The following is a 23,351-nucleotide window of genomic DNA, read 5'->3' as shown; positions in this document are numbered from 1 at the left end:
ACAAAAGAAACAGCCTTCAGGGAGTTCAAAGGGAAACTACGAAAGTTGATCTCCGTTTGGGAAAAAAGGCGGCAAGCTCTCTGAACTTAAGGGAAGATCTCCCCCTCTCCTCTGACACTTCCAGGCCCAGCTGTTGACGCCGAGCCAATCGGGCAGAGCACCAAAGTTCAGCCCCACGACTTCCCACTTGTTCCTGCGTCTGCGTCTGGCGTCTAAAAGTTCAGGTTGTTCTTCCCTCACCTCCCCCTGTCCACTATCACTCCCAGGGATGTGTGAAGGGGGGGCCTCTCCATGCAGCTGTGCCTCTGAAGTCTGGGAAAGTCTCTCCCCCAGATGTTGCAGCTCTTCCTCTGAATCTGAGCTACTCTGACACTCTATATGCTCAGAGGCAACCCTGACACATGGGTTGATATTTCTTGTTCAGACACAATCCCTGAACAGAGCTAGTGTGTGTAGAACAAGTGAGCTGGCCAAAAATGTAGGTACTTTTCTTGAGGATTAATCCTCTGAAAGTGAGGATGTGTGAATCAGCAAAACTTGAGGTCACTGAATTCTCTGAATTCTGTCTCAGAGCTTGTTCCGACTCATGTCTTTTAATGTTTTAACACTTTTACAATTTTAATATTGATGTTTTAATTATATTTTTAACTTTTGTACAGTTGTATTTATATTTCTATTTATAGGTTTTAATTGTAGCAGCTTTAATGAGCTTCCATCGTGCATTAAAAGTGTGGTTGTTCAGGCAGGCATTTGGGGTGGGTTAGGGTATTTTAGAAAATGTTTTTATTGTAGAATTTTATTGTTTTAAACTGTTTTATTATACACTGTACGCCACCCAGAGTGGCTGGGTGACTAGCCAGATGGGCGATTAATAAATTTAATAATAAAATAAATAAAATAAATTAATGTTGTAAGGCCGCCTTGAGTCCCAGTGTTGGAGAAAAGGTGGGATATAAATAAATATAATAAATAAAATATAATAAATAATGTCTGTCCTAGATTTCCAGTTTCTTTTTGCCACTCATCTCATGCCCACCTTCCATTAGCATTTACAATCACTGGCCACTTGCACAAACAGGAAACTTGTGTATTCATTCATTCATTCATTCATTCTTTCTTTCATAGCATTTCATTTCTATACTGCCCAATAGCCAAAGCTCTCTGGGTGGTTCACGAAAATGCTGCTTAAAATGAGCAGTACTTGAATGGGAGATTTGCACAAATCTCCCCAAGTTTGCAAAGATCTCCCCAAATATGTGCAAATGTCCCCAAATTTGCACAACTTTCCTAATTTGCACAAGTTTCCTTCATAGACTAAAGCAGGGCTGATTCATTCTACTGTGCAAAGTAGGAAATTTATGCAAATTGGACTGGGAAATGGGAACAAGATGAACATGTTTGACAATTTGCTAACATGTGTTTGAAAATTTGCTAGCATTTTCAGCAGAGTCATGCTTGGGCTCATGTTTGTCCCTTCAAAGGAGGCATGCTTGCATGTTTTGCAAGTAAAAATGAAATTTTCATACACCCCTAGGTCAGCAGGTGGGATGGAGAAGGTCTGGAAGTTCACTGTGGTTGGATAGGACTCTATTTTGCTCCTCATGGAATAGTGAAGAGTGCAACAGTGTCCAATTTGGCTCAGAATTTATTTATTATTACATTTACATCCCACCTTTTTCCCTCTTGCAAAGAACCCAAGGCAGCTTACATAGTTCTCCTCCTCTCCATTATATTCTCATAAGAGTCCAGTGAGGCAGGTTAGGCTGAGAGTCAGTGACAGGCCCAAAGTCACCTGGTGAGCTTCATGGCCAAATGGGGAGTAGAACCTGGGTCTCCAGAGTCCCAGTCAAATGCTCTAACAACTACACAACACTGGCTCTCACTGGAATTGGGGTCAAGATAAACTGATATATTTTCTGAGTTTCGGGGATGGGGGGGAATAGTTTGGTTCTCTGAGCCCAATTCTTAGCCTGCCTGGCGGAATTCACCCCATCACTATTTTCTTAGCACAATACAGCTGCCAGTGTATTGTCAGAACCAAACCCTGTATTATTATTATTATTATTATTATTATTATTATTATTTCTAAACTGCCCCATATCCAAAGTATTAGAGAAATCACTGCTATGATCTTTTGTGAATGGCTCATCTGATGTTACAGCATTCACCTGAATAGACTGCTGGCTTGAGCAGTTGTTGGTATGAATAAGTCTTGACAAAATACATCAGAACCAACTGTTGTGAAAGATACAGAGTGTGCTTTCCGCCTGCCTAAGAAAAGTGTTGAATGCTCCTCAGTTGAGAAAAGCTGGCAAACTGACTGGATGATTGCAGCATCTGAAGTTTTGTTTTTAGACATGGAACATTATCTTCTTACTTTTCCTTAACATTGGCTGAAGCTGCTTGAAAAACATATGCCATTCCTGATTGTAGAGTTCTCCCATGTCCCCCTTCCTGTCTTTCCTTCGGTCTTGGTGGGAGAGACTGCCCCTTGAGTGACCTGCTTTTAATAAGCTTCCCAGTCAGATCACATGAGTGAGCCGTGCTCTCCCCCCTCCTTTTCTTTTCTCCCGCTCATTCACTCACTCACTCACTCACTCACTCACTCACAGGCTGCTTTCTCTATAGTCAAAGCAAGGATCACATTCCTTGCCTTGAGTAGGAAAAAAAAATCTTGGTGAGAAAATTAAAGGAGACGAGAGTAAACTGAAAAGAAGAGGAGCGGAGGAAGATTGGAAAGGGCAAGGGAGAAAGGAGTCAATAATTTCAGAGGGGGGAGAAAGAGAAAAGCAGAACAGCACTGCATTTGCAGAGCAAAGGTGTAGAAAGCTCAGGACTCATCATCACTGGTGAATTGAAAACAGTGGAACGGAGACGGGAGATTTTGCAACTCAAAGTAAGTACAAGTGGATGTGGCTTGTCAAAAGCTGGTGTTTTCCCCATTGAATGGCAAGTTGGTGAGAGATGCAAAGTAAAAGACAGCCAGGCATTCCTGAGATGGTATCTTCAGCTTCAAATGTTTCCATGGGTGGAGAAAGTTGATGGCGTCTTGGTGACTTCAGGATGTGTATTTTGTGTTTGCATGTGGAGGACGGATGACGCTTCTTCTGTGTTGTGATAGCGGTGCTCAGTATACCCCAGGAGAGATTTACATTTTCAAAACACCGAGTGCCAAATAATATGAACATCATTCATCAATTGAGGAAGGGTCCACAGGGTAAATGGGTAGTAGGATACACCTACCAGGTGCACCCATTTATGTTAACTCTGAATGAATTATGAGGTACAAATTGTGTGCGTGTGTGGCGGGGGGTGGTGGTGGTTCCTTTGGATCTTCTTTCCTCCTGTAACTTTTCCATGAAAAGCTGCAAGAGAACTCTTATAAATACAAAGAGGGCCCAGTTTCCCCACCCCACCCCACCTCACCCCACCGCAACATTCTTTCACCCCCCCCCAAGGTTCCCCCTGTTGTTTGAGCACTGGTGGTTATTTTCAGATGGGGTGAAGAGTTGAGTGATACGTAGGAGATCTAGTTTCTCCTCATCTTCCCTTGAAGAGCCTGTGCCCAGCCCTGAGCAGAGGGGTGGAGCGTTTCATGCTCTCATCAGTGCCAGCTAGCGTTGGTCGCTTTTGCTTCTGCTCTATTGGACACACTGACATTTAGAGGCTGACAGAGACAAGCCTGCAGATAATGGGACTAAATGTCAGTTTTTCATAGCAGAAAAAGCCACAAGATCACATTGTTCTGCTTCTTTGGTCTTCTTTCAGGAATCTAACTTAACCAGAGTTTTTACGTTTGTACAGTGCAATCCCCTTTACCTGTGTGGGAGGGGCTGGAAGTTTAGTGTAACAGTTTCTTTAAAGATGAGTTTGATTTATTTATCACATTTGTATGCCAGGCTTGCTTGAAAGAACACAGGGCAGGATGTGTGCATGTCTGGAGCTCCTTTAGAGTTCTGGCTGATTCTGACAGAAACCTGGATTCACGACCGCACCAAAATCAGAGCCACCAACTCCACTTTCTGAGGGCCAAATGTGTCCCCCTGAGGCTTCCAATCTGGTCCTCCAAGGTTCTCCAGAAGGCCCCACCCCCTTCCCACCAACCACCAATCGTTTGGTAGTTTCCTAGCCTTTCTTTGTTATTTTTTTGTTATGTTTATATCCTGCCTTTTTTCCTCCAAGGAGCCCAAGGCTTCTTGAGCTTCCTCCTCCTCTCCATTTTATCCTCACATCAACCTTGTGAGGGAGGTCGGGCTGAGAATCAGTGACTGGCCCAAAGTCACCCAGTGAGCTTCATGGCTGAGTGGGGGCTAGAGCCCAGGTCACCCCAGTCCCAGTCCAGTACTCTAACCACTACACCATACCGTCTCTCTCTCTCTCTTGGGGAACCCCCCCCATTCTAAATGGTTGAAATCCTTCTCCTAAGGCTTAATTACTGGCAATAAAAGCTTTAAGCTAAAATATGCTGGTGATGTTGGTGTTTTTGGCTCTTTTGCTTCCCCCCCCGAATGTGTCCCCCAAGAACTTCCCCCCAAATGGAACTTGTTCTTCAGTTTGGAAGCGGTTCTGCACCCCTGGTGTATCTGCACACCGAGTTACCTGCATATATTTTTTAAAAATCATACCCTGCCTTTTTACTGTGGAATTCAAGGTAGCATACATGGGGATCCAAGCAGTCTCCCCTCTGTGCACGGACCGGACCCAAGTCTACTTAACTCAGTGGTGGGGAACATGCGGCCCTGTAGATGTTGTTGGACTGCAGCTCCCATCAGCCCTAGCCAGTATGGCCCAAAATGGGAGATGATGGGAGTTGCAGTCCAGCAACACCTGGAGGAGCACAAATTCTCCTTCCCTGACTTAGCTTCAGCGTAGTAGCTGCATCACACGTGCCTTCAGACCGTGACCTGGGATTTTGATTGTGCAATTGTAACATGGAGAATCTGCTCTCATCTTTAATATGAAGAAGGCACCAGGAGACAGTGCATCTGCCCATTCCTTCCCACCTGCTATATAGGGTGACCGCTTCTGCATTGCCAAAAAAAAGAGGAAATGCATCATCAGAACAGAGGACACCAATTTGCATAATATTTGCACTTGCAAGTTTTTAAATAACGGCTATACTTTAACTAGAAATACAATATTAGGGATGTCAGAGAATTTCGCCATGAATCTCGGGGAGGCCGAATGCCAGCGCATTCGGCCCCCCAAAATCGGTGATGAAACGGTCTGTCCCCCCCACCCCCCCCGGGACGGGACTTACCAAGGGCGAGTCTCCCTGGCACCGGCGGCTCCGGCGGCGGTTCAGCGGCGGCGGTGGCCCATCTTCTGACCGGCTGCCGCTGCTGCCATTTTCAGTAAAAACAAAAACAAAAGAAGTGATAGGCTACGTAAAGATTTATGTAGCCTATCACGGCTAGATTTTTAAAAAATACCGTGATAGGCTACGTAAATGTTTACGTAGCCTATCACGGCTGAGTAAAACAAAAAACAAAAACTGCGTGTACACAAATGGTGGCGCCCATGGGCGCCGCCATTTGCGTTCCTTATTTTGGCACGTCTAGTCTGTGTAAACATTTACGTAGACTATGGCGAAAATAAGGGGAACGCAAATAGCGTAGACGCTACGCTATTTGCATTCCCCTTATTTTCGCCATAGTCTACATAAATGTTTACGTAGACTAGACATGCCAAAATAAGGAATGCAATGGGCGCCGCCATTTGCGTATGCGCGATTTTTTTTTTTTGTACTCAGCCGTGATAGGCTACGTAAACATTTACGTAGCCTATCACGGCTGACTGCAGGGATGCAAACGGCGGCGGCTATGGCCGCCGCCATTTGCAGACCCGGCCGGCCAGGATTCGCAGCGGGAGGGACGTGGTGCCTCCCCCCCGGCCAGAATTTCGGGGGGGGGAGGGACGGGGCACCTCCCCCCCACCTCAAATCACATTTTGTCAAAAGGTAAGTGACTTTCGTACATCCCTACATTATATCTCACCTTAGTGGAGAAGACTGATTAGGTGACCTGGTGTGTGCCTGGTGAGCCTTCTATCCGGGTACTAAGTGTGGATGGACAACTTCAAGGCCTCTGCTGCTCACCCTTCTTATGGTTAAGCCAGACCTGTTCTGGACACCTCTTCAAATAGAGGCCACCTTCAAGTGGAGCACTGTAAAGTAGGACACCTGGCCAGCCTACCAGGAAATGGAACTTTAATATTGCTCCACAGCAATTTTGGGAGTAGGATGAGAAGAAGGACCAAAGAAAGGAGGTGCAACAACCAAACCATCTTCCACCACCTCATTAATATTAGAGCTGGGTTCCAACCTGACAGTCCTACAGAGTGGTGGGGCTACCTCACTTTATCCTCACGATTGCCTGGCGAAGAGGGTTAGGCTGAGAGATGGCAAGTGAACTCAAGTCCCCACAGTGAGCTTCATGCTGAATGAGGATTTGAACCCGAGACTCTGGAGTCCCAGCTGAACACACTATGCAGGACATCACAGAGGCTGTCACAGAACACACTTTGTCCTGGCATGCAGCTCACTGGGGGTAAAGAATGATAAGTAGACCACACAGCTGTTTGTCATGATAAAGTCCACTCAGTTTGGTTTCTTCCCATGGTGATGTGATTCCTTTTAAACAGGGTTCCAAGTTACAGCTGACCACAATAAGCGTCGGTTTCAGTGCCAAGCAAAAAACACTCACGTTATCAGTTGACTCTGTGGTACTAATGTTAATTACAGTGAATTGATCCCCAAGGAGATCAAATATCTGATGCTGGAATAATGGATTAGGATGCAACAACAGTCCAGGCTGGGCTGGAAGCAGATCAGCTGCTCTGGCCCAAGCCCCTCCTTGCCAAATCCCAAACTTGGAATCAATTTAAAAATAATAGCGGGGTGACATTCCTGCCCACTGTTCCTGATCTCTGGGCTACATCACCTCTTCTCAGAACTAAATAGCTAGACCCAGGTCTTTTTCTTTAAAAAAAAAAAGGAAAAGAAGAGCTTGTCTGTTTGTTTATGTATTATTACATCTATATCCCACCTTTTTTCCTCTTGCAAGGAATCCAAGGCAGCTCACATAGCCCTCCTCCTCTCCATTTTATTCTCACAACAACCCTCTGTCCCCAGTCAAGGCATGTTCATGCAACAGGCTTGCATTAACATCTGGTCTGGTGTCTATAACTTATATTCAGTTGGTTGTGAGAATTGGGGTTTAACTGCTTCTCCCGATGTGTGTACATATTATATACACACATGCACGCATGGCCCCTTCAATCACCCTGACACTGAAGACATGGCTTCCGGGGTGATGGTGACATCAATGATAGGGCAGATGGGACATTGGGGTCAATACCAAGAGGCACAGTCCCACTGCCCCCTCTGTGCATTTGTGCAACGTATCAAGGAGGCTCTAATGAACCCTACTTTGGTAACATTATTGCAGGAGGGCTGTAGCTCAGTGGTAGAGCACCTGCTTTGTGTGCAGAAGGTCTCAGGTTCAATCCCTGGCATCTCCAGTTAGGGCTAGGAAAGAAGCCTGCCCGAAACCCTGGAGAGCTGCTGCCAGTCAGTGTTGGCAATACTGGGCTAGATGGACCCATGGTCTGACTCAGTATAAGGCAGCTTCCTATATCCTAATGCTCAGTTAAAACATGGTGTGACATCCTCACACCCAGATATTTGCTCCTTCCTGCAATCGATAATATGGAGTGGCAAGACACTGGATGCGGTGTCTGATCTCACATCACACTTCTGCTTTAGGTAAATGCTACTGGGAGACCCAGGGTGGACACATGGGTTTTATTTATATACTTGATTTAAAACATTTCTTGGCTGCCTTTCAGGGCAGAAGCCCTCCCACAGAGACTTACAGCAATAAAATACATAAAAACAATTAAAATATTAAAAGCGATTAAAAACATGAACACACTAATATAACAATAAAAACAACAATAAAAGCCAACAATAAAACTAGCAACAGCAATGGTAATAACAGCAACAACAGCAGCCATATCAAAAGAAGGCCACAGTAAAATAATATGCTTTCAAGGCCTTCTTAAAAGCTTGCAATGACAGAAAATGGTGGGCCTCTGATGGCAACTTGTTCCAAAGGTGTGGGGCGACTGCAGAGAAGGCCCTCTTGTATGCTCACTGACCTAACTGCTCTCATGGGTGGCAAATGAGAAGGGCCTCTCTTTCTGATCTTAAAGAGTGGGCAGGCTGTCACTGGCCATGTGTTTAAGGTCATAGTTTGGCCCTTGGGAATAAAGGGTTGGAGCTGAGACAATCACGGGCTCAGTTGGCAGGGGAACTCTCCCTTCCTTGCTTTGGTATATGAGAGTGGGTTCTCCTGGTTCCTGTGATATCACATTGCCAAAATGGATGTTCAGTTGTCTTGCTCTTCATCAGAAAGGCAAAGTCTTGTTCTCTTCCCATGTGCCTTGCTATAAAAAACCTTCTTCTTGTCTAATGCGTGTTGTTCCTTTTCGGTGATAGCCCCATGAGCCCCAAGAAAGCTCATCTGGTACCAACACTGTCATCTTTTCAGTACCAGGCAAAGATGTACTAATTCTCTCAGGCATTTCGACATTAGTTTTGGCCCAATTGTTGTAGGCTGCTTTTGTGGTGTTGATTCTAGGCTGTGAGCAGGGGAAGATTTTGTGTGTTTGTGGATGAACACTTTTCATCTTGTATTGTTTTTAGATTATGCTTTTATGATATTTATTTTCATTTGTATTATTGTACTGATTATGGTTTATATTGATTTTGGCTTCCCCCCCCTCTTTTTTTCCTGTTATTTTAATCATGGATTTCTGTGTTAGATTTTAAAGTTTAAAGAGTATGACTGGTCCAAGTGTGGGCAATCTTAGAGTATGAAAAGGTTTGTGGTTAGGGTTAGGGATAGGGTTATCTTTTACTGAATTTAATAGCATACATTCTATCTATATAGAAGCTGAGAGTGTTTTATGAACATGTTCACCTACTCCATTCTACACTGGGCAGAATCCAATAGCTTGCTTATGCTCTTGCCAATCCTTTTCTGCCTGGCCAATTTCATTGTGCAAGTGGTGGGTCTCAGGGACAGTGTTGTACAAGTGAGACCCAGTGCTTACACCAGAGAGATTTAGCATTTCCTATAGGAAGCTATGAAATGAGTGGAAACGCTTGTTTCTGCAAGGATGCAGGTCAGGGAACTTCCCTTATGTGAGCTCTGCTGACAGGCCTCCTTCTAGAAATGAGCATTTCTGCTCATTTGGTGTTGTTCTGGAAGCACTAAAGTGCCATTGCATAAGCAGTGGGGGCCGCTTGCTTATCACAAACAGCAGGGCAGAAGAGAATCAGTGGGGGCAGAAGCACCCTGTTGAATGCAGCCCAAAGTTTCACAACATGAGTACACCTCTCTTGGTGATGGGATGAGTGATACTGGAAACACATCCTTGTTGCAAGGAAAGAGACCCAGATTTCTAGAGGAAAGAAAGGGTCAAAACTGCTGGAAATTGAGAACTGGGTTAGAGAGTGCTAGCCCATTGACAGTAAGTTATTGCATGGATAAGGAATCTGTATAAAATAAGGACACAGTCTACTTAGGTTAGCTGGATGCATTTATCCCTGGTTATTCTATTACTAGGGATGGCACAGGTGCCTCATACCACCTGGGAATCAGGCAGAATCCCCCTGCCCGCACCCCCAAGCCCTGCTCACTGAGCCTTGCCCTGGATCGGCCCCTGCCCACACTTGGTGAGCGGCCCACACTTAACCAGGTGGCCTCGTCAAACTCCGTGGTCACCATTTTTTGAAAAATAAAATGGCGAATGCAAAAATGCACATATTGGAGTATGCGCAAAAATGCGCATTTTGAGAATGCACATATTTGCGCATGTGTGGTTGCCATTTTGTTTTCCAAAAATGATGACCACAGAGCTCATTGGCTGCCGGGGTGAGTGTGGGCTGCTTGCTGAGCATGGGAGGGGCTCAAGTGCAGTCCAGGGACTGGCAAGTGGGGGCAGGGAATGGGCAGGCACCTGGAGAACCCAGATGGGGGTAGGTTCACACATCCCTATTCGTTACCCTATTGCTCATGTGGTTTTGTGTGTGTTGCGTGTATGTAGGAATGGTGCAGGAATCTGGCTGGGGCTTGAAGCCTGGTGAGAAATATCCAGCTCAAGCCCCTGGGTTGCCAGTCCATGGATCCCATCAGTTGCCCGACTTGATGTATGCTATGTTGGGCAAGCGTGTGGGCGCCTGGTCCCTCAGCGAGCCACCTGTTGCCACCGCCCCTGTAACAGGGATGTGAGGGGGAGAATGGAGCTCCTCTCTTTTCCTCCTCTCCCCGTCCCTGCTACAGTGGTGGTGGTGGCGGTGGGGACAGGCCAGTTGTTACATGTAAGTGGAAGAGGCTTATGTAAAATGACAGGGATGAGAGGAGAAGAAGAAAGCACTGCTCATCTCCTCCTCCGCCCAATGATGGGGACAGGCTGGTCATTTTACATAAGTCTCTTACACTTACGTAAAATGACCAGCCTGTCCCTGCTGCCACCACCACTGTAGCATGGACGAGAGGGGAAATGTCCCAGACTGCTCGCCAAGCTCTGGGGGGTTTATGCAGCCCAGCTTGCAGGGGCGGGCAGCAGTGCTGACTCACAAGCGAGTCCATCTATCCCTATGTGCATGTACCCATTCAGATTGCAAAAAGATTTTCCCTTCAATATTTTTCTTTGGTAAGCTTTTTGTACTTTATTGTTTGAAACTTTGTGGTCCCTTTATCGGGTTATCCACCCCACATCTAATAGCCAACCCCCACATTACCTAAAGTAGATACCAGAGACCTGGAGTTAAGGATGTACGGACGCGCTTCTGCCCACTGAGTGCAGGCGCTTGCAGAGTCCCTGCTGCCGCCTGCCCCCACAAGCTGGGCTGCACGAGCCCTTGACATCCCGCAGCTCCCACTCCTCCGTAGGAGCTGCCATTTTTACACAAGATGGTGGCTCTCATCAAGGCATGGGTGGCTGCAGGGGGTGTCCCTGCTGCTGCCACTGTAGTGGGGGGGGGAGGATAGGAGAGGTGCTCCCTTCTTCTCCCTCCGCCCTTGCTACAGCAGTAGTGGCAGTGAGGGACAGGCTGGTCGTTTTATGTAAGTGTAAGAGATTTACGAGGGCCGCGGTGGCTTAGTGGTTAAGATGCTGAACTGCAGATCAGAAGGTCGGCAGGACAGCAGTTCGAGACCCGAGTGCTGCGTGACGGAGTGAGCTCCCGTCTTCAGTCCTAGCTCCTGCCAACCTAGCAGTTCGAAAGCAAGAAATTGCAAGTAGATAAATAGGTACCGCCTCGGCGGGAAAGGTAACGGCGTTCCGTGCACCTCGGTGTTCAGTCATGCCGGCCACATGACCACGGAAGCGTCTTCGGACAGCGCTGGCTCTTCGGCTTAGAAACGGGTATGAGCACTGCACCCTAGAGTCGGACACGACTGGTTGGGGACACCTTTACCTTTACCTTAAGAGATTTATGTAAAATGACCAGCCTGTCTCGCACCACTGCCACTGTAGCGAGGACACGGGAGAGACTCTCCCTTCTTTCCCTCTTGGTAACAGGTAGCTTGCTGAGGGACTGGACGCCCACACACTTGCCCGACTCATCAAGTAGCGAGTTGGGCAAGAGCTCGGGTACATGGACTAGTGTCTGGGGGGCTGAACTGATAATTTCTCGCTGGGCTTCGAGCCCCAACTGGATGCCCATGCCATCCCTACCCAGAGTGTTTTAATTTAAGGCTGGTTTGGTGGAGGCAGCCAGAGGGAGTGGGGGGAGATTTCCATCTGGTGGCAGCATAAAAAACCACAGGAACAAAGGAGTGGAACATACTATTTTGCCTGTTTTCTCTTGCACGCGTGGAACAGGGCATTGCTGGTCCATGACAGCATCCCATTGAAAGCAATGCAGTGTGAATGGACAACATCCTGATGCATTTGCAAATGTAGGTGCTGTCAGTGTTCAATGGGAAATCTGAATGAGCATCCCCAGGCAGATTTTGCCTCTGCTAGTCACAGGTCGTAACCATATGCACCTAGATGTGGATTGGAGTGAAAATCATGCCATGAAGCAAGGCAGGCAAAGCAACTGCCAGCACAGCATGGCAAGGCAGTAAGCACTGGTGTGGCAGCCTGGAAAAAGGTGTGCCTTCTCTTTTCCTCCCTACCTCCCCAAAACAGCAGTAGATTGGAAGGCCAACGGCTCTGAAGAAGTGTGAAAAAGTGCATGGGAGAGTGAAAGGTAGAAGGAAATGGCAACTTTCACAGTGGTAATGGAACCGCATGAAAAGTTGATGCAGCCCTAATTTTCCCTGCCCCTCACATTTGATGTGAAACATTTGGTATGACATAGTTCTGGACACCCTGCTAGATACAGTTTAGGGAATCCTGATGAAAGAAGAAGTGCTATTGTGGGAAGAAAGTCACTGGGTAATTAACCACAACCAGGCAAAACAATAGAAGATTCGTATCTGCGATATGCACAGGTTGGAAAAGAGTTAACATATGGGGAAAAGCTCCCTTCCCACCTTTGTTTCAGAAAAACTGACCTCAGAGAAGCAGATTTCTGCATTTGAGGTGTTTGGGGGAACATGCCCTATGCTCCTACTTTTGTCTTTGGCTGACTGTACAGGCTGTTTTCTTCCCCCACCAGATGCAGGAGGAGTGAAGAGGAGGCAGTGAACCCCCAGGGGGATTACTTCTGAAGGCTAATAGGATAATGGAACAAGTTCCATGATCTCAGCTAAGTGTGGATTTGATGAAACAGCAGAGAGCTCCATTTAGCTATTTGGTAATAACATCACTTTGAAATTATGGTGGATCAATATGGATAAATATTAAAAAGCTTTGAGGAAGCAAGGGGCAATGGAGAAGGAAGTATTGAGTTTCTGCCTGGATTTTTCTGTAGACAGAGAGTGCACTCAAGGAAGACAGAATTTGAATCTAGAAGGCATAGACCAGAAACAACTGTAGAGTCTGGAAGTGTCCAGATCACATCACAGCCAATTAGGGTCAACGTCTGTTCTCTGATAATGAGGTTGACCCTGAGACTTCCTTGGTCTTTGAATACATTAATTACAGTAATTAAATGAGTAAGAGATAACAACAACAACAACATGATGATGATGATGATGATGACGATGACGATGACGATAATGATGATGGAGATCCAATGTGGTATATTGGTTACAGTGTTGAACTGGGATTCAGGAGACCGAGGTTCTAGCCCCCACTTACTCCTGAAGCTCACTAGGTGACTTTCGGCCAGTCACTCACTCTCAGCCTAACCTACCTCACAGGGTTGTTGTGAGGATAAAATGGAGAGGAGGAGGAATGGTGGAATATAAAAATTACAAATAAATAGACCATTAAAATACATCATTAAATTATTCATATGTTTTGGATTTCTTTTGTTGCACAATTTCATTTATGTTTTAAGGGCATTGGTATGAAGGGAGGTAAAAGAGTGAGGAAGCATTATATCCTTGGTGACACCCACAGAAAACATCATAAGCTTATTACATCATTTTGGGTACAATCCTATTGAGATAGACGGTTGCTTCCAACTTCCTCTGAAGCCAGAGGTTACTGCTTGTCCATTGCAGCGTGGCTGAAGCATGGAGGAGAGGATTCCTTCCGTACTCTGGTTTCCTTAGATGCCTTATTTCTGGTATCTAAGCATGGCTTCAGGAAGGAGGCAGGAACAGGGCTGGGGACTGCATAGGAAGCTGTCTAAAAAACAGCTTCCGCAGTCTCCTCCCCTCCCTGCCCCCGGGAATGCCCCCTTTTTGCCCTATGCATGTTCCATGTTATGAGCATGGACAGGCACTGAGGGACAGCCGCCGTGGTTCTCTCCATCCCGGCTATGAGGGAGAGGGGAGGGGAGCATGGTTTTCCGGCTGCAAGCTCAAAGCTGGGAAACCAAAAAATCCCATCTCCCCCAGACTCTGTCTAGGGGACAAAGGATTACTCTCAAACTCTGTCTGAACCATGGTTGACTCTCATATACCTCAAAACACACCATTCTAATCAGTGGTTCAGGACAGGTAGGTAACTTTAGACCCTGGACTGACTGGTTTTATTAGGGGAGGAGGCTTTAGACGGCCACATGTGTTACACAACTAGCATTTCCATGCTTTAAAAATGCTTCTATATTCATCAGAACAACAACAGCAAAAATACTCTGAGCATGTGCAGTTTTGCTTGCTTGCTTATTTATTTATTTCATTTCTATACCGCCCAATAGCCAGAGCTCTCTTTTTAAAGTCACTGAAATCATAGAACTATCATGACTACAGGAATAAAATGGAGTTTGCTTCTGCTGCCCTGCTGCCCTCATTACCTGATGCACTCTGGGTAGTCCTGGGATTTTGACCCCAAGATCCAGACTGAGCTGCACCGCTGATGTATTTGGCAAAGCTACAGAGATGTATCCATAGTAGGCATGAAATCATATATGAGATAGAGAACCTTCCCTTGTCAGACCCATTAACAGCCTGGCCAAGAGCACAAGAAAAATGCAGAACTTTCTACACAAGATCCTTTACAGGCATTACAAACATTTCCTAGACACATTACATGCAAAGAGGGACGCTTAAGGAATTCTATCTGTGGGTTGTGTCCAATGTTAGTCCTACTTAGAATAGGCCCAGTGAAATGAATGGGGCTTAAGCCAAGTTCATTTCCATGGGTCTTCCTTAAGTAGGACTAACATTGGATACAATCATTTGGCTGTTACAAACTAAAAGAAAAGGAAAGATCAAAATGCACTCTAAAATGCATATTTTGATAGAAAATGCATCTAGGGCACAATCCTATGCATGTTTAGACAGACAAATGTCCTAAAAATTCCAGCATTCCCCAGCCAGCCATGCTCCCTATGCTCCATGCAGCTTCCCCTCCACCCGCTCTGATGCGTCCCAGCTAGACAGCCAAAATCAGCCACCTAGCCACAAAAATAGGATGGGTGGAGTGTGGAGGATAGTATCCCCTCTGGAGTCGGCCCACCCTGCATCAGGTAGTTGGCTGCCTCTGACTTTGGAGGCAGCTGACTATCCTGATAGGACTGAGCCCCAAACCTCCTTTGCTGCTTAACCTAAGTGTGAGAAAGAAACATGCCTTTCTGGAAAGGTCTATTTTACCTATAGATAAGTGATCATTTTCTGCGGCAGAATGAAGCTTCATTTCATGCTTCTGTCGCTATCCAGTGTGGCAAAAGAACTCTGCCCATGTGGCTTCTCAGAATTGTTCACCGTACTGACAGACAGAAATTGGGGGGACCATTTCAACAAATTTCTCCTAGTAGAGGTGAAATCCACCAATAGTTTCTCAGAGGCTGAACTCACCATTAGCAGTAGCAGCAGTAGCACAGCTTCTTTCTTTTTCCCTGGAGATTTTGTGTGTGTGTGTGTTGGCAGGCTAGCTGCCATTTTGCACTTTCCACAATGCCCTGGACCTAGCGCATTCTAAGGGATTGTGAGGGTAAATGGTGGCCGTCTGTCTCTCTGTCTCTGTCTCTGTCTCTCTCTCTCTCTCTCTCTCACACACACACACACACTGTAGGGAATATTCCAGGAAAGCCTGCAAGGTGGCTTTTGTTTCCTTGTGAGTGAGGGGTGAGAGAAAGAATGATCTTGGAAATTTTCTCAAAATGTCTTCTGAGAAAATGAGGCTCAGTCCTATCACTTTCTTGCAGGAAAAGTACATGGCAATCTATTTATGCAATAGGGTATGAAACCAGGTCATTGTAATCGACACACACATACACATTGTTCCTTATGGGACTGCAGTGCCCTCCTTGTGCTTGACCCAGATCTTTTGTGTAATTGCCTTTGATCTTATCTTCCTTGCTCACAGAGAGCATATGCTTTGGCGGCAGCCTCGTAGCCATTCACCTTTCTGGCCATCTCCCAGCCACTCTCAAGCTTGAGTAGTAGTGTGTCTTTCTTTACTGTAACCCAGCCTTGCTTTTACGTGGCTGATTTTCCATTGTGTTCTGAAGTTCTTGTAGATCTCACCATTGGAGAGCCAGCTGTCGCCCTGCAGCAACGTTTGACTTACTCATTCTATAAATGTATAGACTGCCCTTCAATAAATATTTCCAGAGCTGCGCATGCATCCCCCCATCAAATCATAAATGTACAATAAAAGTACTACAGTCCTGCAAAAGCTGGTGGCGCCAATTTCAGTGGGGCTGTGAATCCACTCTGGGTTTTAGTCGGAACCAGCCAGGACTCTAAAGAAGCTATCCAAAGTGCAGAGCCAGCACTTTGATAGGTCCTTTAGAGTTTGGACTGGTTCTGACCAAAACCCAGAATGGAATCACATCCCCACCAAAACCAGAGTCACCAGCCTCCACTGCTACACTCAATAATACCCCCCGCCCCCCGGCCCTGGAACAAAATAGCTGCATTAAATCAATCCAATTTGGTGTTAAAATCTTATCAAGTGAAATTAAATAATTAAATAATAATTAAATAATTAAATAACCATTAAATAATTATTAAGTAATTAAATGATCATTGCATGATTAATTAAGCAATATAGACTCATCAAAGCCATTAAAACTATTTACACTGAAATCCTCTGCATGTCTACTCAGAAGTAACCTTCATGGAGTTCAATCTGATATACACCTAGGTAAATATGTATGGTAGCCTTCCCCAACCTGACCCCCCCTGCAGATGTATTGGACTACAACTCCATCATTCCCACCAGCATGGCAAATGGGAAGGATGGGAATTGCAGTCCAATGCATCTGGAGGGCACCACGTTGACAAAGGCTGGTGTACAGGATTTCAGCCTTTGTCAATCTCCCCCCCCCCCGCCCCCCAACACAATCCATCTGGAACAATGTGAAGTTATGACACAGTGGTTGTACCAATGCAGCCTTATGGGAAGACCTCTCTGCCAGACTGGCCACAGATTGCTGCTGCTGTTTCTTCTGGTGACTTGAAGCAACTGGGAAATATTCTGTGTATACAGCACACTGCTGCCACCTTTCCTGGCAAGCCCTCTCCTTGCATCCAGCTTTTAAATCCCCCTGCCCTCCAAATGTCACTGCTGAATGCAGTGTACCTTCATGGCCCATGGACAGGGCTGTGAAAGACAGAGGGCATGTTGTTTTTTCATAGCTTATTTTGTATATCAGAATAGGAAAACAACAACAACAACAGATAGATTCTGAATGTATACTGTGAAGGAATATCTATACTGGATTTCAGGTGTTTGGAAGCTAATATGATGTTGGTTTTAGAAGGGGATGGGCCATCAGTACTGGCTGTTGGGAGTGGTGGTGCTCTCTCACCTGGAGATGTCAGAGAATTCCGCCACAGATCTCGGTGAGGCCGAATGTCAGTGCATTTGGCCCCCCAAAATCCGTGGTGGAATGAAGCCCCCCCTCCCCCCACCCCGTGAAAGGCGTGTGAAACAGGACACCTACCTGCTGCCATTCGCGCTGCTTTGCGAATGGTGGCCGCGTCCTCGTCCGTCATCCGCTTCTTCATTATAGCCGTGATAGGCTATGTAAATACTTACGTAGCCTATCACGGCTAACGCAGGGATGCCATTTGCATCCCTGAAGAAGCAGTGATAGGCTGCATAAGTATTTACATAGCCTATCATGGCAAAAAAAAGGAAACGCAAATGGTGGCCAAAAAAAAAGCCCCCCACCAGGGAACGCAAATGGTGGCCGCTGTAGCTGCCACCATTTGCGTTCGCTATTTTTTTTTTTTTTGCCGTGATAGGCTACGTAAATATTTACGTAGCTATCATGGCAACATACAGGAACGCAAATGGCGGCGGCTATGGCAGCCACCATTTGCGTCCCTGTGCAGGCTGCCCAGCGGCCGGATGTCTGTGGAGTGGAGCCGCGGAATGGAACCGGCTGGAGAGAATTTCGGGGGAAGGGACAGAGCGCCTCCCCCCCACCGCAAATCTCACCCTTCAAAAAGGTAAGTGACTTTCGTAATCCCTAGCTAAGCATAGGGCCTCACGGGCAAGGCACACAGACATTTCCCAGTTAGTTTGGCCATTTCCACATCAGATTCCAGGCGGGTGAAACCTATGCATGCATTTTCTAACTTCTTGAAGTGTTTGAGACAGAGACTAGGGAAAGGGTTTGAATCTCAACATCTCTGACTGCTAGGGTTGGCGGAGAATTTCTCCACGAATCTTCGGGAGGCCTAGCGCCGACGCATTCGGCCCCCCGAAAGTGTTGGGGAAATTCTCCACCGGCCCCCCGCCCTCCCCGGGATGGGACTTACCTTTGGCAAATGTCCCTCTCAGCGGCGGGTCCCGGCGGTGTTTCGGTGGCGTTTCGTCGGGGGTGGGGGCGGCGGCCGGTCTCCGGACCGGCTGCCGCCGCCGCCATTGCAAAAAAAAAAGTAAAGTAAAAAATAAACAACACACACCCGTGATAGGCTACGTAACGATTTACGTAGCCTATCACGGCTAGATTTCCAAAGTCAGCCATGATAGGCTATGTAAATCGTCACGTAGCCTATCACGGGTGACTTTGGGAAAAAAAAAAGCGTGTACGTAAATGGCAGCTCCCATGGGGACTGCCATTTCCATTCCTTATTTTGGCACGTCTAGTCTACGTAAAGGTTTACGTAGACTATGACGAAAATAAGGGAACGCTATTTGCGTTGCCCTTATTTTCACCATAGTCTACGTAAATCTTTACATAGACTAGACGTGCCAAAATAAGGAATGGAAATGGCAGTCCCCATGGGAGCTGCCATTTACGTACGCGCTTTTTTTTTCCAAAGTCACCCGTGATAGGCTACGTGACGATTTACATAGCCTATCACGGCTGAGTTTGGAAATCTAGCCGTGATAGGCTACGTAAATCATTACGTAGCCTATCACGGGTGTGTGTGTGTGTGTGTGTTTTACTTTTTTTTTCGCGGCCGGGTAGATGGGGCGCTCCTACCCGGCCTGAATTTCGGTGGCGAGGGATGGGGCGCCTCCCCCCCGGCCTGAATTTCGGCCGGGCGAGGCGGGGCGCCTCCCCCCCTCACCTGAACTTCGGGGGGAGAAGTGAAGTGCCTCCCCCCCACCGCGAAGCAAGCTGTGGGACAAGCTAAGTCCCTTTCGTCCATCCCTACTGACTGCACCTTGGGATGGACGGATCGGTCCATTCTTGCTCCAGATCAGTTTCACATGTGTTCATTTATTAGCCCATTTCATTCCATTATTGCATCAATCTGCAGATCTTTAAAAAACGACATCAAAGTTTGTGCAAGATATGTGCACATTTTCACAAAATATACATTATTGGACACATTATGTCCTAAAATATGCATTTCCTATGCATTTCAACCTAAAATATACATTTTAATACACATTTTGGTTCACCTTTGAGCTGAGAACTGCACTGCAAAATTCTGAGCAGTGCAAAAACTGGATAACTGTGTTCTGATCTGTGTATTATGGCAAATCACATCAGTTTGCTTAAAAATATGGACTGAATGAAATCCTCAAGCTGTACCTCCCAACTCTTTCAGTGTAATTCTTCTCATTCCTCTTAGTATGGAATTAAGACATTATATAATAATAATAATAATAATAATAATAATCTGATACATGACATTCACAAAGTGCCATGGGATTGGCTGCACTTAGAATGCACAGCTGACATTTAAATTCTGCTGCAGGCAAGTGTAACTGCAGCTGTGATCATAGTGTCTTCTGTCATGGTTCTGGGTTATCCTCTGCAAGGCAAAAAATAAATAAATGGGGACTTTCTGGAATTCTATATACAGATCATACATACTGCATTTTTATTGTCATTAATTGTGAAGATTTACTCCATCTTGTTGCAACTGAAATTTCTATGTACAATACTACTTTTATGAAATGGATCAATGCATACATATATTTACTCCTTGGGTGTCTTTCTTTTGCTCTACGGCTCTTCTATGGCGTTGCATGGTTCCTCTTTAAAACTACCCATTTTGTGTTATCTTCACAGGGGATGCAGAAGGGCAGTATGTTTCTGAACTCCCCCATTTATGAGAGAAAGGTTGTAACTCAGTGGCAGAGCAGATTTTTGCATGCAAAACGTCCCAGGTTCAACTGCTGGCATCTCCAGAGAAGGCTGGGAAAAACCCTGTGTGAAGCCCTGGAACTGCTGCCAGTCCGTGTAGACTACAGGTGGGGAACCTCAGGCCCGGGGGCCAAATTTGGCCCACCTGGGGCTCCAATCTGGCCCTCCAGGATTCCCCAGATCTCCTCCCTATGGTCCCCACCATGGATCATTTAGTGCTTCCCTGCCTTTTGCATCATTTCCCCCCATTCTACAAGGTTGAAATGCCTCTCCTAAGACTTAACTGGCAGCCAGACCTTAAAGCTAAAATATGCTGGCATTTGGGGTATTTTGCCCCACCCCTTTTGCCTTTGGCCCCACCCACCAATGGAATGCAGCCCCCGAAAACTTCTCCAAAATGGAATTTGGCCCTGAAAGAGGATGAAATTTCATCAAATTTAGGATGAAAGAGGTTCCCCACCCCTTAGGTAGACAGTACTGAGCTAGACAGAACAATGGTCAGACATGTCATAAGGCGGCACCTTATGTTGCTATGAAATTTGCCAACATCACTCCATGCAAGTAAGAAGGGAAAAGATTCTCTTCTCATACTTGAGAGTGGTACAGTGAATATATGTGTCTACCCTGACAATACATATGTATGCATTTGGTACTGAGGAATTAGTCACTGACTATAGTGGGCTGGGTACCCAGCAGTCTGAGATGTGATGCCAGTGTTTGGAAAAGTAATTAATTTTGATTTGCAGATTGGCATCTAGGAAACTTTGACCAATGCAAACCTTACATCTCATAGTTATCTTAGCTATACTGTATATCTCTCTGTAGCACCATGGTTATTTAATGTCAGGTAGATACTGAAAACTCTCTCTCTGGGGGTCAATATAGTATGTCTTCAGTAAACAGGGGTTTGGGTAGAAAGCAGGTCAATAGCTTTTTCAGATTGATTCTAAGAACATTTTGGTCTTCTATTAAGCTCAGGGGAGACCTATCATCAGTTACAACAGAAGGTGCCCATCACTGAACTTTCCTATATTTTGATTATTACCTAGTAGGTAATAAATAAACACATCTGGCAATCTGTGAGGAATCAGTCAACTGCCTACAATTTTGTTAGCTTGGAGTCGCCTTCATCCTTACTGTTCTGTCAACTTTGTCAGCTTTGTTGGGTTCAAAGGGCTTTTTAGCCTGTATTAAAGGTTTTTATTATTATTATTATTATTATTATTATTACTTCAGAGAAGTAAAGTCTCTGCTGCCTCCCCCTTTTCTTTTTGGCTGCAGTGCCTTGTTCAAAGTCATGCTGAAGAACTCTAACCTTGAAGTCTTAATGCAAGAATTGTTCAGGAAGGATACTGAAGTGCCATGTGGCCTATTGTACAGAGGACAGTACTGTATTTGAAGGGCTGTCAGAGGACAGTCCTCTATTTAAAGGTGTCTTCTGTTTGAAGAGCAGTCCTGCCCAAGTCCAGTTTAAAGATAAAGAACCATAAGAAGGCAGCGCAGGGGCCTTGAAGCGGCACATTCGCAGTTAGCTGCACCTGGACAACAGACTGAGCAGGTGTGCCAGTCACCTGGTCACAGTATCCCCCACTATGGTGAGCTGTATTGAATTTCTATTCAAATGATAGTAGTGTCGTTATTTTTAAATTTGCATCTCTACATATAATTCAGCATACATAAATGTTATGCAAATCTGTGTCCTCTTTTGTGGTGCGGCATTTCCGTGTTCTCCGTGTGTGTGTGTGTGTGTGTATGTGTGTGGGATGTGGAAGTGGCCACCCGCCCAATAAGTAACGAAGGTCTGTACCTCATGATCAAGTGTTGTATTCACTAACTCTAAACTGCCCTTTCATATTCTGTGATTTTTTGAGTTTTGCAATCTGTATTGTAGATACCGCAACCCGGAACCATTAGCGTTCTGTTGTCAGAAAAGGGTGTGTGTGGGGGAGAGCCATACTGCATGTATCCATCCTAGTGCTAAGAGGTCTTGCAGCTACTGTACTGAGGGAAGGCCTTCGAGATGCCCTGATTGTCTCCCAGGGGCCTGGGTCACCTGACTGAGTTGTTTGTTTGGATTGCTGTGTTCCCAGAGGTCACAATGGTGTTTTTGTTTTGTGTGAGAAGCTGTCTTGCTTCCATTAGCCTGGGTGCAGCTGAGCCTGCAAGGGGGGGAAAAAAGTGGTGTGTGTGTGTGTGGGGGGGAGAAATAAAAATCCTTCCGCAGTTTCTCTCCAAGACCAAATGAGTGTATGTTAGCCAGGGTTCATGAGCTTTCTCCATCCTACTTCCTTCCATCTGTAGCAGATTCTCACTGGTTTTGTAGCATCATTTCGCTATGAATTAAAATGAAGATTATTGAAACAAATGTTCTATACTAAATATGCAAAAGAGACACAAACAAATCACCAGCACGGTTCTCACCAGAGCTCAACATGTAAGCACACCTGCTCACTTTTGTAGTGGAAGTCTGCCTCCCTCAAAAGTGAGCACCATCCAGGCATGGCATGTGAACCTGTGTGTGTGTGTGTGTGTGGAGAGGGAGAGGGAGAGAGAATGGAGAATAAAAGATAAGTTTTTGCCCAGAAGACATTTGGAGGCATTATACAGAGGGAGGAAGTCAGTGAAATTTGGAGAACTGGTCTAAATCCTGCTTATTGCTTCATGACACATTTCCCTCTTTTAAAAGAAAAATTTATCTCCCCCCACATCTAAGAAATTTCCCCTACTCTGAAGGAAATATATCTTGTAGCTTCCCAGACAAATTGTCCTGAAATTGTCCCAGCTTGACCCCAATGAATGCTTGGAACAGCTTGAGGAGTTCTCCAAGCATTCAAAACGAAGATACACGAAGTTGAAATGGCTGGAAATACATCCTTCCTTCCTTGTGTGTTCTTTCTGCCTTACTTTAGGAAAGTGAGGAGGGATAATAGGTGGCATGGAGGGAGGGATAGTAGGTGGCCATGTGGGGCGTCTCCTGTGTGGTAGTCAACTTTCTCACCTCCCTCTTCCCCAAGGTAACAGTTTAGCAGTGTTCACACAACTCCCTTCCTAAATTGAAAGAACATGTGAGGGAGGTTATGGGGCCATATGAGCAATCCTGCCTCCTATGCCTGTCACGGATCAGGACCCTGAACCCTCTCACTCAGAAGATTCTGACCCACATGCACATGTGGTTTGCATGCTGCTAAAGGTAATGCTGGAACCCATCCTAAATTAAGTGCATACTTAATTCTCCCATTGAAATAGATGAGCCTTAAAAGTGCTTAACTTTGGC

General features: G+C 45.8%; 1 protein-coding gene and 1 non-coding gene across 2 annotated transcripts in view; both read left to right on the top strand.

Moving 5' to 3' along the window:
• The first annotated feature begins 2,604 nt into the window (after window positions 1-2,604).
• PTN (pleiotrophin) overlaps window positions 2,605-23,351 on the top strand; it is a 165,170-nt gene continuing 144,423 nt past the window's right edge. The window contains exon 1 of the mRNA XM_084809471.1: window positions 2,605-2,896. The gene's annotated coding sequence lies outside the window, so the exon portion shown is untranslated. The remainder of the gene's footprint in view (window positions 2,897-23,351) is intronic.
• On the top strand, window positions 7,448-7,521 carry TRNAT-UGU (transfer RNA threonine (anticodon UGU)). Its single transcript has one exon. It is a non-coding gene; the product is annotated as a tRNA-Thr (tRNA).

The sequence above is a fragment of the Heloderma suspectum genome, chromosome 7, assembly GCF_057233095.1.
Source record: "Heloderma suspectum isolate Gila_16-S chromosome 7, 16-S_ref, whole genome shotgun sequence".
In the NCBI taxonomy this organism is placed as follows: domain Eukaryota; kingdom Metazoa; phylum Chordata; class Lepidosauria; order Squamata; family Helodermatidae; genus Heloderma; species Heloderma suspectum.
This window is presented reverse-complemented; position numbering and strand designations above follow the sequence as displayed.